At 45.0% G+C, this 16034-nt stretch overlaps 1 protein-coding gene across 1 annotated transcript in view; it reads right to left on the bottom strand.

Annotated features, from left to right (window-relative positions):
• SYNPO2 (synaptopodin 2) overlaps nucleotides 1-16034 on the bottom strand; it is a 180763-nt gene that overhangs the window by 54717 nt on the left and 110012 nt on the right. The gene's annotated exons all lie outside the window — the stretch shown is intronic.

The following is a 16034-nucleotide window of genomic DNA, read 5'->3' as shown; positions in this document are numbered from 1 at the left end:
GAGCCCCTCGTCCGCACTCGGTAAGCAGCCCGCAACTTACCCGGGCCTGTTCAACTCTGTCCCGATCATCATGTTTTTAAAAAACATGGCAATTGGCAGCGCTTGCCCATAGACCTATACGCAAAATAGCGCTGTGAAACTAGGGTATATGGGTGATACACAGCACTTTTTTTGTATAAGTCTATGTGCCCGGCGAGTGGGGGGGGGGAGCTTGGCAGGTGCAGCTTGGGGGGCGCAGGTGCCAGAGGTCTGACAGATTTGCCACCTGAAATGTAGAAGAAGTGTGCAGATCAGGGGGAGGCTAACAAGGGTGGCCCACAGGTGAGGGGAGCTACCCCAACTGCCCCACCCAAGGACCACTTATATCCCCTGCTACCAGGTGAAGGGGTGGGGGGATGGCAAATGCCCCAACCCATAGATTAGGGGTGTGGCAAGGTTTCAGAGGTAAGGCTAATAAAGACAGCCATCCCTGGAGACCAGCACCCACATTTTCCCTTAACAATCTATTGGTCCAGCGGGAACACTCGAAGAGTTTTGGCTCTGCTTGACACGGGAGCAGAGGTTACTTTAATTCATGAAAATCCAAATAAGCACATGGGAGAGACTGTATACATTAACGCATACGGGGATGGGGAGGAACGCACCACAGGGGTACGGGTGCGATTGGCTTTGAGAAAGTCAGCCCATTTGTGGCAGATGTATTAATTTCGCGAGTCCCTGAGTACATCATAGGCATTGACCTATTAAAGGGACACACATTTCAGACCCCATTGGGTCGATTTGCCTTTGGAGTTCGGGCCATAGTAGTGGGAAAGGCTAAATAGACACCCTTGACCATCCCTCCGCCTGACCGCCCAGTAAACATGAAGCAGTATCAGTTGCCAGGAGGGCATAAAGAAATCTCTGAGACAATTCAGGGGCTTCTAGAGGTGAGAATCATTTGTTCTGCGGTGTCCCCCTTTAACTCCTCGGTGTGGCCCCTGAAGAAACCCGATGGGTCCTGGAGGATAACGGTAGACTACCGCCAGTTAAATAAGCATGCCCCGCCCCTGGCAGCAGCTGTACCTGACATGGTAACATTACTGGAACACTTAGAAAAGAACGCTGGGGTGTGGCATGCAGTGATAGATTTAGCTAATGCCTTCTTCTCCATTCTGATTGACACAGCATCCCAAGATCAGTTTGCGTCCACGTGTGGGGTGGGCGCAACAGTCTTCCATAATCAAATGGAAGTGGTATATTGCAGAGCGGGCAAAACCGGGCCCTCAGGGCATAAGTACACTCCAAGAGTAAGTGCTAGCCTTGACCCCCACTGGGGAAGAGATGCAAGAGAGCCCTGTAACAGAGATAGACAAGTCTCCAGTGCTGGAAGCCCCACCCTATGCTCAAGTGAGCCTCACTGAAACATGGTTCACAGATGGGTCTGCCAGATACCAGGGGAATGAAAGGGTATGGAGGGCAGTGCCATCAATCCTAAAAAGCAGGTTACCTTGTCCCGTGCTGGATGAGGCAAATCCAGCCAATATGCCGAGCTAATGGCAGTAATGATGGTGATTGAACATGGGGTAGAACAACAATCTGATACCGTGTACATATATACTGACTCTTGGGCAGTGTATAAGGGATTGACAACCTGGCTTCCCAAGTGGAAGCAAGATGAGTTTTGCATACATAACCGCCCCTTGTGGGGTCAGAAGCTCTGGAAGCAAATCATTCAATTGCTCCAGCAAATCACAGTATATGTTAGACATGTGGATGGGCATGTCTCAGGAACACCTGAAGCTTTGTACAATCAGGCTGTTGATCAACTGGCTAAAGTGCAGGCAGCCCTGCCTACGCTAGACCAGGGGGAGGAGATGCTGACATTGGCCCGATGGGCACATGAAAAGTCTGGGCACCTGGGGGCCAAGGCAACTCGGGAATGGGCTATTCATAGAGGCATTCCCTGCCCTGTGGATACAGCAGCCACCGCAGTTGCTACATGTAAATTGTGCCTGAAGCTCAAGCAGATGCCCCTCCCGAAGGTTCCTCTAGGGCAGCTGCACAGAGGAGGGGGGCCAGGGCAGATATGGCTGGTGGACTATGTAGGTCCACTGCCCCAGTTTGGAAGGTGGCAGTATCTACTAACCATGGTAGATACCTATTCAGGGTACTTATTAACATACCCATGTGCCCGAGCTACACAACAAAGTACAATCAAGGGATTGGACTTTCTGTTCAGGAGATATGGGGCACCCATTAAAATCCAGTCTGATAATGGGAGTCACTTCACAGGTGCAGACGTGAGGGACTGGGCCAATGAGTGGAATATCCAGTGGATATACCACGTTCCCCATCATCCACAAGCATCTGGGTTGATTGAACCGATGAATGGGTTGTTAAAGCAAAAGCTGAAACAGCTGACCCCCGATCATACCTTAAAAAGGTGGAGGACAGTCTTGGAACAAGCTGAGTTTGAACAGCCGCCCCCTAGGGGCTGGCCAAACACCTCTGCAACGTATGGTGGGATTGGTAGCGCCAGCACCAGTGGAGCACCTCATGGTATGGAAAACCCAGCTGTATGGAATCCTGCCCCTCTGGGCAACACCAGACAGTGCAGGGGCGGACCTTGCAATGCCAGAAGGGGTGGTAGTACCTGCCGGAGGGCGGGTCACTGTACCCCTTGGCATAGGGGTGACCGTCCCCTGTGGAACCTATGGGCGAATTGCGCCATGATCTGGCCTAGCCCTTAAGAGAATACAGGTGTTAGGAGGGGTAGTGAATTCCGACTTCCAGGGTGAACTAAAGGTGCTGCTACATAACATAAGTGCAGAGGATGTAGCCCTTTCCACTGGGCAGCATATAGCCCAGCTATTTTGTAAAAAACTGAGTGTGCCTACTATCCAAGAGGTAGCAGGTCCTGGTAACCCCACGAGCAGAGGGGACAAAGGATTTAGATCCACAGACAAGGATCTAACCCCAGGGCAGAAGGTATAGGTGATGTATCCAAATCAACCTGATCAGACAGGAGACGTTCTCAGTAAAGGGCCAGGGGCTACGTATTGGGTATTGCTAGCCACTGCCACCTCTCCTGTCTGTCTCGACATAGCTAAACTGAAGCGTCGAGAATGATTAAAATGCATGTTCCCCTACGTGTTGCCGCAACATGGCGAAGATGAGCTGGGGCACACTGCCGGAAACATGCACAAAAAGGCCCAACTAGCTGCACTTCTTAAGACCAGATACCTGTATGACAAGAAAATGGCAAAAACAGGTTTGGGCATGGGATGGATGCCCTCACAATGCTCTCTTAACTGTCACGGCATAGAAATGCCAGTGGGGGGTGTTGGCCTAGTGCAAGGACCGCACCCGGAGTGTCCTGCTTTAGTCTCCATCCAATTGAGGCAATTGCCCGATTGGGATGGACTTTGGGGGGTGCCCTACATTAAGCTACTGCTTACTGGCGTGCCGGAGAGAGAATCCCTGTCATAGGAAGATTCGTTAGCTCCATGGCACTTTTTCAGGCCTGGAAGTCTTCTGAATGCGAAACTTTCGTTACCCTACTTATGTTGCCGGTATTGCTAAAAGGAACATGATGTGTAATGTACAGGTGTAGTAACTTTATTTCTGTTTTATTTCTTTGCATATAGAATAAGAATGAGATTAATGTGGCCAGCATTCTTAGTGCTTGTCTGGGCACAATCTGGCCTGCCTGCTCGGGAAAGGGCTTCCCTATCAAAATCCATGCTGCCGCTGACACCTGGGAAGGGCAACGTGACTACCCTCTCATTGTGTGAGCAACAAGTCCTGTCACAGAAGCAGTGGCTTCCGAGTACTCAAGGCAATTGTATAAAGGTTACAGGGGTGGGCTGATATTAGTATGTGTTCTTTATATTAGGGTTAAGCAACTGTATATAAAAGTGCAGACCCTCATTTGGCGAAATGAGGCAGGAGACAGACAATAGGACTTGAAAGAAGAATTGCGCACACCAAGGAGTGGAATGTAGAGGAAAACCACTGGAAGACTATTGTATATTGAGGAGATAGGGATGGTGTGCCACAGTTGTTCCTTCTCTTCCCATGTCTCCTGGAAGACCTTAATACTTTGGCCTCCTTAAGGCCTTTAGTGTGAAATTCAGTTTTCAGAGTTGGTTGCAGGTGGGGATGGCACGAATGTGGGAGGATGACGTGAACGATGGGATGGCCTTGGAATGCGGGAGGGTACCATCTGGCTATTGTCCACTCGCTTCGCCTAATCTTTTGAGTGGTACAGATATGACATACGTCATCAGGTGGCTTAAGCACAACAGGTGTGATTAATTAAGGTGCTGTCCTAAGCGGCACATAGCACTCAAGAGATTAAGGTATAAAAAAGCCTTGCAGTTTGCCCAAAGGGAGCTTTGATGCAGACCTGACCGGGAAGGTGCTGCATGCCGGCCGTAGACTGGGGTCTCCTCGTTGTCGTCCCTGGGGCTCCCGACAACTGATTGAGGACTGCTTGCTTGGTATTGTATATTCTTCTGGATATCCTTTTGCCTGCTTTAAATAAAATCCTTTGACTTCAACTCACTTGTGTGCTTATTGCTCCTGAATCCAAAAAGAACCCTTGCCATTGGCAAGACAATGGCTTTAAAAAGGGGCTAGCTGGAGAAACTCCTGGAGGAGAAGACTATCAATGGCCACTAGTCCTGATGGCTATGTGCTGCCTCCAGTACCAGAGGCAGTGAGCTTGTGTACACCAGTTGCTGGGGTGCTGTTGCACTTAGGGATGGCGGAGAATTCCGCCACGGATTTCAGTGAGGCCGAATGCACCGGCATTCAGCCCCCCGAAATCCGTGGCGGAACGGCCCACCCCCCTGCCCCCCCACGGATTCCCCCCAGGACAGCACTTACCTGGGGTGGATTTGGCGGCGGATTTGGCGGCGGATTTGGCGGCGGTGGCTCTGGCGGCGGCTCCGGCTGGTCTCCTGGCCGGCCGCGGCTGGGCTGCTGCCACCGCCATTACCATCCTTGCAGCTGTGATAGGCTACGTATGAATTTACATAGTCTATCACGGCTAACCCCCCCAACCCCCCCCAGCGTACGCAAATGGCGGCGGCTACGGCGGCCGCCATTTGAGTTCCCTATTTTTCGCCGATTTATCTTACGTAAATATTTACGTAAGATAAAATGGCGAAAAAAGGGGGAACGCAAATAGCGTAGTGGGCGCTATTTGCGTTCCTTTATTTTTCATCGTTCTAGCCTACGTAAATATTGACGTAAGATAAATCGGCCAAAAATAGGGAACGCAAATGGCGGCCGCTGTAGCCGCCGCCATTTGCGTACGCTGGGGTTTTTTGGGGGGGGTTTACCTGTGATAGGCTATGTAAATTCTTATGTAGCCTATCACGGCTGCCTGGCTGGTTGCAAATGGCAGCCACTATGGCAGCCGCCATTTGTGTCCGCAGCAGCCCATCCACGGCTGGAAATCCGGCTGCGGATGGCCCTGGCCAGCTGCTCTGCGGCCTGGCCGCGGAGCTGAGCTGGCCGTCGAGGATTCCGGGGGGGAGGACCGGATCGCCTCCCCCCCATCCCCCCCCACCACAAAAGATTCCACGAAAAGGTAAGTGAGTTTCGTACATCCCTAGTCGTGTCCTGCTCGTGGGTTCCCAGTCGACAGCTGGTTGGCCACTGTGTGAACAGAATGCTGGACTAGATGGAGCCTTGGTCTGATCCAGCAGGGCTCTTCATTTGTTCTTAATATATATATTTTTAGCCCAGCAGGTGAGTTCATTCATTGTATTGAATATTTGTTCATCCCTTGACTTTTGTTTAAATAAACTTTTTTTTTAAGTTGAAAAACTGCTTTGTGGGGTCATAGGGAATCAGCCAGTTAAAGCTGTGCACAGCTGTCTCCAGTGACAAACAGCACGAATATGATTCCTCTGAGCTCAGTCCTTAAGAGAATATTATATATCTGAGCACTGTAAGTGTGCTTCTGTGGCGGGTTTCCCACAGAAATAATGGAAATCTCAATGCACCTGAAGAACAGAGGTTTAAATCCCGTCGTTTACAGAGGGTGGGATATTTAACATATTTTCCCCCTTTACAGGCAAAAATGTGGGTGGGCTCCATTGGCTGCTTGGAGGTTTCCTTTATGACTTTTCATAATAAATTATATTTAGTCCCTTTCCTATAACCTGAGGAAAGGCTTTGATAGATGTTGCTGCTTACGTCCCTGATTTGTATATGAAACAAAAGCTCGCCATATTGAATAAAAATTAGATACTTTGACTTCGCCTTTACCTAATCAAAGTTGATATGAACAGAATTTCTTTTTCTGCATATTTCCCATCTAGCTGTGAAATTAGAAGCCTAGAGGAGGTGAATGAAATCGGTACAGGCAGAGGATCGTGAAGTAGACCCAATGGTGACTGGACAGAATGCAGGAGCATGAATATTGTAGCTCATGTGCACAGCAATTTGAACTTGTAGCCCAGCTCTCTTCCTTTCTTTGGTCATACTGTGCTGCCTTTTACTTGCCCAGCCATAGTTTGTGATAGCCGCTTGCTGCAACGCACTATACATTGCATTGAGACAGGATCTGTTTTTCACATACGATTGCAACTGCTCAAAAAGTCTTATTTGTACTGCTCCTGTGCAAAAAAGCCAAATTGGTCTCAGCAGGCACTTTTCACATGATCTGCAGTGCTCTGCCCATGTTATTATTGTTATTAACAATAACAATCATAATCATAATTGCATTTCTATACCACCCCATAGCCAAAGCTGTCTGGGCAGTTTACAGAAGTTAAAACATTAAATACAATATAAAAAGTTTAAAAGCCATTTACATGAAAGCACACAGACAATATACCTAAAGAACATATAATACTGTGAGCAAAATGATAATGATGATGGGAAGCAGCAGCAGCAGCAGAAGCATCAACACCATAATTATAAAACAACAACAGCTGACTGCTAGGGATGAAATGCTCATGTGAATGAATGCTTGCACTAGCTAATATAAACTGGCCAATTACATTCACTTTGTTAGCCTTTGTCTACTCATGCAGCAGAATGAGGTGGCAGGATGGACAGAACTGGTTCAGACTGTAGGCAGAAGGGGAGGGGCTTGTTACATTTTTTAAATTCTCCCGTATGTAGGAAACTCCTTGCATGTAATAATTTAGCACATCAGGGAGAAAGCTTTTGTGTAGTCTGTTCCTGATGTGCAAGTGTTCTTTTTAACTTGTAGGGAGGTGTTTGTGAGATATATATATAGATATAGATATAGATATATATGATCATTCTGAAATGGTAGTGCCCACCTGTAGTCTGGAGTGGTACTGTCCAGAATTCTATTGTTTCATTATGCTCAGTGGCATAGTGGTAAATTTTGAAGTGTAGGCGGTCATCATGACAGTCCCCATAGCCACGCCTCCAAAGAGAGTCCAAAATTTCAGGCAGCTGTGTTGATCAATATCAACAAACCAGTTCTAGCAGGTTTCATCTCTACCAGGAGCAGGACTTTTGTAAAACGATTGGGTCTTAATTACCCAGTCAAGACCAAGCCAGCCTAAAAAACTTTACAATGCATCACAGCAAGAATAGCTCACAATTATACATTGTTGATGAGACAATTCATCCACCCACCCCAGCTACTCTGAGGACTGCAGGCAGCTAAACTCAAAGAGAAAATTCTGAGGGGGGGAGGGACAGCAGATGATGTCAGCATCCTTGCCAATCAAAAAGTGCTGGTTAGCCCTGCTTCCACTACACCACTTATTATGCTGGCTGTAAATGCAGACCAGGCTTTAGTTACTTGTGCCATTAATGCAAAATTCAACAAAAGAGTCTTGAGGTGACAATAAATGCCTTCTTCTAAATCTGACACCTCCAGCCCCTCTAAGACTCACCACTCCACATGCTTCCTGAGTCATACTTAGCTGCATTAAAAATAACTTTAGAACCCCAACTCTTGACTCGGAGAGAATCCAGCTGCCGCCACAAACATAAGGAAGCCAGGGACTTTAGTCTGATCCAAGAGAGAAGTCTCCGTTGAAACAGTTTCCTTTTAAACTAAATCTGAAGTGGGCCAGGCAGGCTATCCCACTGGAGAGGGTATTTGTCTTTTTTTTAATAAAATGGAATTGAGATAGAAGCATAATGAATTTAGGAGGTAAAGACCAGTAGATTTCAAGAGTGGAGCAATCTTGTTAGCATTGCTTACAGATTTGGAGCTCCTTTCACTTGGACTATGCAACATTTCTACTATTATACACAAATTTGAAGAAAACCATCATAATTATAGTTATAAGCCAGTTAGGTCAGCTATTCTTTGTAAATTCCCTGATCTGAAGCTCTTTCAAGCAAACCAGTTCAATAGAAGTACAAATTAAACATATGGGGAAAAGGAGTTCTCATACTTATTTTCAGGTGTGAAGTGTAGCCCTCACTTTTTTTTGTCCAAACACAACTGATCCATGAATTAAAACAAGTTTACATTCCTTGCATTATTTCAGGTTGCATGGTTAGAAGAAAGAGGCCTGGGTTATCAAGTCACATAAAGCACTACAGGCCATAAATAGAAACTTACATTGTTGGAACTGGCAGCTTATCCTTGCAAGCACAAGCAAGATAAATTGTTTTATGAGTTCCAGGACTAACATAAGATCTTGACATTCTTTTATAGTTGACACAGACCATAAAATAATATAATATTCTGAAATGAGTGATATCACATTAACTGAGTGGATATCTAAGGACTACATTATATTGATCAACATATAATAAGGACATCTCTGCAAAGAGATAGGAAATGAGCTCATCAGTGCCCAGCAAGATACCTACTTGCACATATTCATAGAATTTTTGGCATTGCACAGATCCATGGATGAAAAGGGATACCTGAAATTGTGCATGGGGTGGGGAGGAATGCAATAATACAAGGAAGTAAATGAATAAGGCTTTCACTGAAATGGATACTAGACCAGCATTCCACTGGACAGAGCAATAACTCATTTGTGAATGATCACTGAATCTGTTTCAGACATTCATGAATGGATTTATAAAGCTAAATACAGAAACAACTGAATTCTTAACAGGACAAACAAGGTAAGTTCAACTCCACTTATGTAAGCATAGCATTGCAGTAAGCTAAATACAAAAATCAAATGTACAGAAACAGATAAGTCAAGGTAAAATCCATTCATGAATGTCTGAAACAGATTCAGTGATCATTCACAAATTAGTTATTGCTCTGTCCAGCGGAATGCTGGTCTAGTATCCATTTCAGTGAAAGCCTTATTCATTTACTTCCTTGTATTATTAGCAATCAATGCATAGGTAGATCTCATCCGTAACAACAAAATTGTTATGAGGCAATCTTCCAGTGTGTGGACCAATACACTTTTGGTGTTGGAGAATTGGCAGGAGAACCAAAAACCCATATGACAATTTGAAGATTGGCCAATGTTCAGTGTGTTAATTGCAGTGATGTAGTGGAACCAGGACCCACAGGTATGCAGCACCAGCAATTTTTGTTAGCATAATGACATAATCTACCAGCCCCCACAGACTTCCCTGCTCCCTCTGAGTTTAGCTGCAATCCTCACAGTGGCTGGGGGGAAGTGAATTTTCCCAGTAACAATATACTGTTCTCTCTTCTAATGTGAAGCATTTTGCAGTGGCTTGGTCTTGAAAGAGCAATTAAGACCCATAAGCTTTTCATAAGATCTGCTCTTGGTGGATCTGCTAGAACTGATTTGTTGATATGGATCAACACAGCTGCCTGAATTGTTGGACTTTCCTTGGGGGTGTGGCTATGGAGACAATCATGATGAGTGCCTGCACCTCAAAATTTGCCACTACGCCAAGGGTCAACTGAACTCCAAAGATGAAGTTCTTCAATTGAGATCTATTTATTTGTTGCTTCAGCCATAGCAACTTCCTTGTGGTGATTCTTGTGGTACTGGGGATCACATCAAGGCCTGTTCTAACTTCCACTTGGTTGCAAACAACAATTCCTAGCCACTCCCCCCTCAAAACTGCTGGGCAGCCAGACACAGAATAAAGTCATCATTTCCCCTTAATGCTCCTCCTTTGGACCTGTCATATTAAGAGACTGTAAATGACACAATTGCCTTAAAGACAAGCATCAGTAAGTAATCCTTGGCACAGCTGTGGGCCATTCCTCTTAATTGTTTAAAATACTGAACATTCACTTGGAACCACACTGAAGCACTCCCTCCATAGCCTTTTTGCTCCTTGCATGATAAACATTTACAAATATGGAGAGGTATGCTGTGCACATCTTTTCCTTGAAGGAATACATAGACATTTATGCACTCATGAAAGAGCTAGGGCCTTAGGTCTTTGGGGTGTTCCTCTAACAGCTGCAGTTAAAGCTGTCTTTGTTGTTGGGTGGAACATCTAGGACTTTTCCAGCAGCTCTTTGTGCTAATATTTGGTAGCACATGGGAGTCTGTGTTCTTATAGCAGATAAGAATGTGATGTGCATTCTAGGGCTGGGTGCGGAGGAATAATGAAATGTTATATTTGGTTTGTAAAAAAGAGATGTCCAGGATGCAAAGGGGATATAATATACATTTTCCAGTCTTAATGTGGTCCAGGCCATTAATTGCTGCTTGCAGCCCTCCAAATGTTTTGGCCTACCACTCCCACTATCCCTCACCATTGACTATGTTGGCTAAAGCTGGTGGGGGTTGTGTAAGCCAAAATATCTGGAGGGCCACAAGTTGCCCACTCCATAGTTAAAGTATACAGCTGAACTAAAATTCCTCACATTCACTGTTAGGATGTTTAATTAACTACACCAGACGCACAGAAGGTTAATGGAAACTGTGTCTCATATTTTGCACCCTAATGTGTTCTAACATGATTATTAAAGAAATGTTTGCCCTTGATTTAACATCAGCTTTCCAATAGTATCCATTCTGGCCTTCAGTGGACACTTTCTGCAGTCTAGAAACACCTTATTCTTAATACGTCTAGACAACAGCTGCCTACTGGAACATCCAGAAGTCTCTCTTTCCTTTGCCCTGGTGCAGAAAGCATTGCTGATGAAAGATGTGTCCCATAATATACAGCTCATCTTTTAAGATAAGCCCAATTGTGTGCCACCTGCTGGTTGGAACTGCACACAGGAACTGCACACAATAAACACAAACCTGAATTCTTCAGAGCACAGACTTAAAAGCCTACGTTTCTTTATGGTAATTCATTTTTATAGTCCCCCCCTGCCACCATGCACTCCAAAACCTGATGACTTGGGGACTTAACCCCACCAGCTTTGACAGTATGTTAAAATCACTGCATTCAAACTGATAACTCTAAGGGAACAAAACACAGATTTAACAGCAGCAGATCTCCAGGAATCGCTCTGTGGCAGCCAGAGTGACTTCTGAGGCCTGCTTTTGGAATATATTATTCTGTTTTATCTGCACTGGGTCCCAGTTCATTTCCAGGAACAATTAATGTCCTGCTTCTGGGCTTCTTCTCATGGGCTTCTGGTTGGCCACTATGTGAAAAGAATGATGAACCAGATAGGCTTTTGGTCTGATCCATGGCTCTTCTGTTGTTCTTATATAAAGTGCTAGTTCTTACCTATGAAGCCCTAAACAGTTTGGGATCAAGATACTGGATAGCCTCCTTTCATATAATCCCCCCACCTCCACCCCTGCCAACTGCACTCAGTATCAGAGACTTTAGTGTGTGCTTCACCACCCTCAGAGACTTAGTTGGTTGGGATGTTGGTTTCCATTGTGGTATCAGGATCTGGAACTCTCTCTCTAGAGAGGTTTGGTTGGCTCCCATCCCTCTTAATCTTTAGGCAAGTTGTCAAGAGCCTTTTATTTTGCCTAGCTTTCGTATCCCCTGTTGCTCAAACTATGGCTGTTTTATTCTGCTCTTGATTTCATTGCATTTATATTGACTTCCTTGGGTTTTAAAAAATTATTCAAAATCAAATTACCCAGAACAAACATTTATAACAAAATCAGTACAATCAACCCATGTCCAGAGTTTAATAATCATATAGAGTTTATACACTAAGGGTGCAATCCTATCGGGATAGGTGGCCACCTCCGAACTTGGAGGCGACCACTTATCCAATGTAGGGCAGGAACAGCGCGGAGGGGACGATCCACTCTGCATTTGCAGGTAGACTTCAGCCACTCTGCATTTGCAGCTAGACAGCCAATGGATATGTCGTATTGGCATTTCCGCCTTCCCCACCCTGGAACACCCCCAGAAATGCCCAGTTTTGGCTGCTCCATGCTCCTCTTCTGAGTGCAGAGTGCGGGGCCGTTCTGAACTGCCTGCAAGGCAGCGTGGGAGGTGGGGAAGGTCGGTTCTCAGGGAACCAACCTCAGAGCGCAGGGTCTGAGGTTGGTTCCCAGAAACCAACGTATCCTATGGCTGTCTAGCTGCTGACTAGCGGCCTTAGGATCACTCCCTTAATTCCACTGAACTTCGCTACCTTGCGAATTCATATTAGGTCACAGAAATAAAAATCTTTCCAGTCTTATATGATCCTGAGATCTATTCCACTTAGAGCAATCCTATACTTGTTTAGACAGAGAATAGGCCTACAACTCCCAGCATTCCCCAGCCAGCCAAATGAATCCCATTTTACTGCTGCTGACACAACCCGTAGAATCTCCTCTGTGAATTTATTCATTTTTGCTGTATCTATGCACTTCAACAGCCATTCTTTTATTGTTGCAGGTTGGGATTTTTTCCAGTGTCTAGCCCAAACTATTTTAGCTGCAATTAGCAAGTTTGATGTCAATAGCCTTCCTATCCTAGGTAAACTGGTTTCTGTCAGATTAAATGCAATCAATAAAGGGTTAACAGTGATATGATCTACTGTTTGTGATATCTCATTGATCAATTGCTGCCAAAATACATAGGCATACTGGCATTCCCAGTTCCCACCACATATGGTACATATCCAAACCTGCTTTTTGTAACATCTTGCCTGATGAAGAGATCTAGAGGTTTTGGAAACATGCATGTTTTTTGTGATCTTTTGGTTGGCCTAATACAGGTATTACATTAAGATGGATTTGGAATATCTGCTGTAGTTACTTTGCACTTCTGACATATGTGCTGAGTAGCTGAAAACAAATACCACTTAAGAATCACCTTATATTTAATAACCTGAACTGAAAAGTTGACCAAAGTTTGCTTAGCGCAAGAGTTGGGAGATCTGGGTTCTAGTCCCCACTCGGCCATGGAAGCTCACTGGGTGACTCTGGGCCAGTCACAGACTCTCAGCCCAACCTACCTCACAGGGTTGTTGTTGTGAGGATAACATGGAAAGGACGATAATGTAAGCCACCTTGAGTTCCTTGCAAGAGGAAAAAAGGCAGGATATAAATGCATTAAATAAATAAATAAAATACAACTCCCAGCCAGCATGATTGGCTAGGGAATGCTGGGTGTTGTAGGACTTTTCTTGGTCTAAACATGCATAATATTGCATCCTTAATGGATAAACATATATTAGCCCATTCATGCTCTCAGACTGGTACTCCAAGATCTCTTTCTCATAACCTTTTAAATTTAGGGCTCTTCGGGAGCAATCCTATGGCTGCTAGACAGTGGCTAGACGGCCATAGGATCACTTGTTTTCTGGGAACTGACCTCCTCTCACCTCTCAACTGCCTTGGAGGCAGTGCAGAACAGCCCCATCCTCTGCACTTGCAAGGCGGGGAGGGTGGAAATGCCTGTATGACACATCCAATATGTTGTACAGCAGCCTCCTTCCCCGCTCAGCCCTCCTGCGACTAGACAGCCGCAATCGGCTGCCTAGCCGAAAATGCAGGGCAGGAGGAGCGTGGAGGGAATGATCCCATCCATGCTTCTCCTGCCCTGCATTGGATAGGTGGTCGCCTCCAAGTTCGGAGGCAGCCACCTATCTGGATAGGATTGCACCCTTAATAGTTATCAGCCTATGAATCTTACCCACTGCTGCTCATCATTATGCTTTCCAAATTGTGAACTGCCTACATTCTCCCCTAACTCCCAATTGACTGAACACCCTCTATATTTTGTCCAGTTTCATTTCTAGACAACATTTGCCCTCCATCTGTTTAAAGAACCCAATTTATCATTTCTAGTCAATATTTGCCCTCTATTAAAGAGCCAAATTTATATATGTTGTTTGTTTTCCAATTTTGAAATTGCTGTATTTTTCCATTAAGGCTGATTTTTTTTTTTTTTTTTTTTTTGCTTCTTATTACTGATGCAAAAGGATAAAAGCCTGGGCTGAACCTCTGTTTATATTTTCTTAATATTTGATTTGGGATTATGCTCATTTCAAACCATTCACTTCTATGTTCCTTGGAAATACAAGGCAAATTTGCAATGGGGCTTCAATATACAGCTATTCTAAATAATTTAACATATCATTGGTGTCCCCAGACATCCATGTTGCCATCCAGGCTAACTGAAAGACTTGAAAATATGTAATTGAGTTAGGAACTGCTCAGCCTCCCACCTTGTACATTATGTAAACCTTCTACCCTTGATGGTTTATTTTCCCAAATAAAATTATCAATCATGTTTGCCAGCTTTTCACTTTTCTATAATCCACTAGCAATGGTAAGCAAATAAATAAAAACAAAAAATTCATCCTTTTCACAGCTCCTTTTCAGAGCAGTTACTGCAAATTTCCCCTCCATTTACTTCCCAAATCTTAAATTTGTGGACATTTCCCCTCCGTTTATTTCCCAGCCTTTACATTTGCACAAATATTCCCAACATTTTTTTTTTTAAGAGGGTGGCTGAATGGAGCAAATGGGGCACCCACACCAGCAGTACTTACACTTGCCCACCCCCCATGGGGCCCCATTCACTCCATCCCATGCAGCTGCCTTCTAAGTTTTTTTTTTTTTTTAAACTGTCAGGGAGATTTGTGCATATCTGCTGAAGCACAGTAATCGCAGCAGTAACTGCTCTGAATACCAGCTGTGAAAAGGGGCGGGGAGTTAATAACTCCCATTTCTGAACTAGCTGGAGATATGGGGAAGTGCTGAAAGGGTGCAGGACACCGACAAGTGTCAGTTCAAGACCTAAAAGTGAGAAGATTACATTGCCAAGTGCAAGATATTGTTTCCCCCACCTCTTTTGTTGCACTTACTCTACTTGCCCTTTCCCCCCATTTTCGGCGCTTCTGAATTGCACTAATGGGTCCCTCCTTTCTCTTATTATTATTTCTCCCCTAGACCTTAGCAACTGTGTGGAAATTAGCCTATATGAAGTCTCGCCTTGTCAGTTTCCTTGTATGTTACCTACTCCACTTCAGTGCTCCCTTTGACAGCTGAAACATACAAGGAAATTGACCAGGCAAGACTACACATAGCTGACAGCCAAATCTGCATTCTTGCGCACTTGCAAAAGACCAACAACAACAATTAAAAAAAAATTATGACCACATATGTGCAATTTTGAGGCACCGGGAAAAGAGTGGCAAACAAAGTAAGTGCTCCAAAAAGAGGTAGCGATCGGAGCGAGGAGGGGGCTGGAATGAAGAGATGAGATGGATTGTGCCATGAAGGACACAGGGAAACATGCATGGAGTGGGCTGAAGGACTAAAAGGGACTGACAGGGAATCAAGCCATGCTGAGCCACCAGATGCCTGATGGTCTGTCGGGAGTAATGGTGAGAGAGCAACCCTATATGGCTCGGGTCCAGGTTATCTGAAAGACCGTATTCTCCCCTATGAGCCTACTCGTGCCCTGAGATCTTCAGGGGAAGCTCTTCTCACCATCCCACCACCATCACAGGCATGCCTGGTGGGAATGCGGGAGAGGGCCTTCTTGGTGGCTGCCCTAAGGCTCTGGAACTCCCTTCCCAGGGAGGCGAGAGTGGCACCCTCCTTGATATGCTTTCGTAGGCATATAAAAACTTTTTTGTTCCAACAGGACTTTGGGGATAACTAGTCTGGACCTGTGAAAATATGATGAATGGATACTATTTTTCTTGTTGTCTTTTAATGTTTTGATATTTTTACAATTTTAATATTGATGATTTAATTATATTTTTA

The sequence above is a fragment of the Heloderma suspectum genome, chromosome 5 (assembly GCF_057233095.1).
Source record: "Heloderma suspectum isolate Gila_16-S chromosome 5, 16-S_ref, whole genome shotgun sequence".
Classification (NCBI taxonomy): Eukaryota; Metazoa; Chordata; class Lepidosauria; order Squamata; family Helodermatidae; genus Heloderma; species Heloderma suspectum.
Note: the sequence above shows the minus strand (reverse complement) of the source record. Positions and strands in the feature narration are given on the sequence as shown.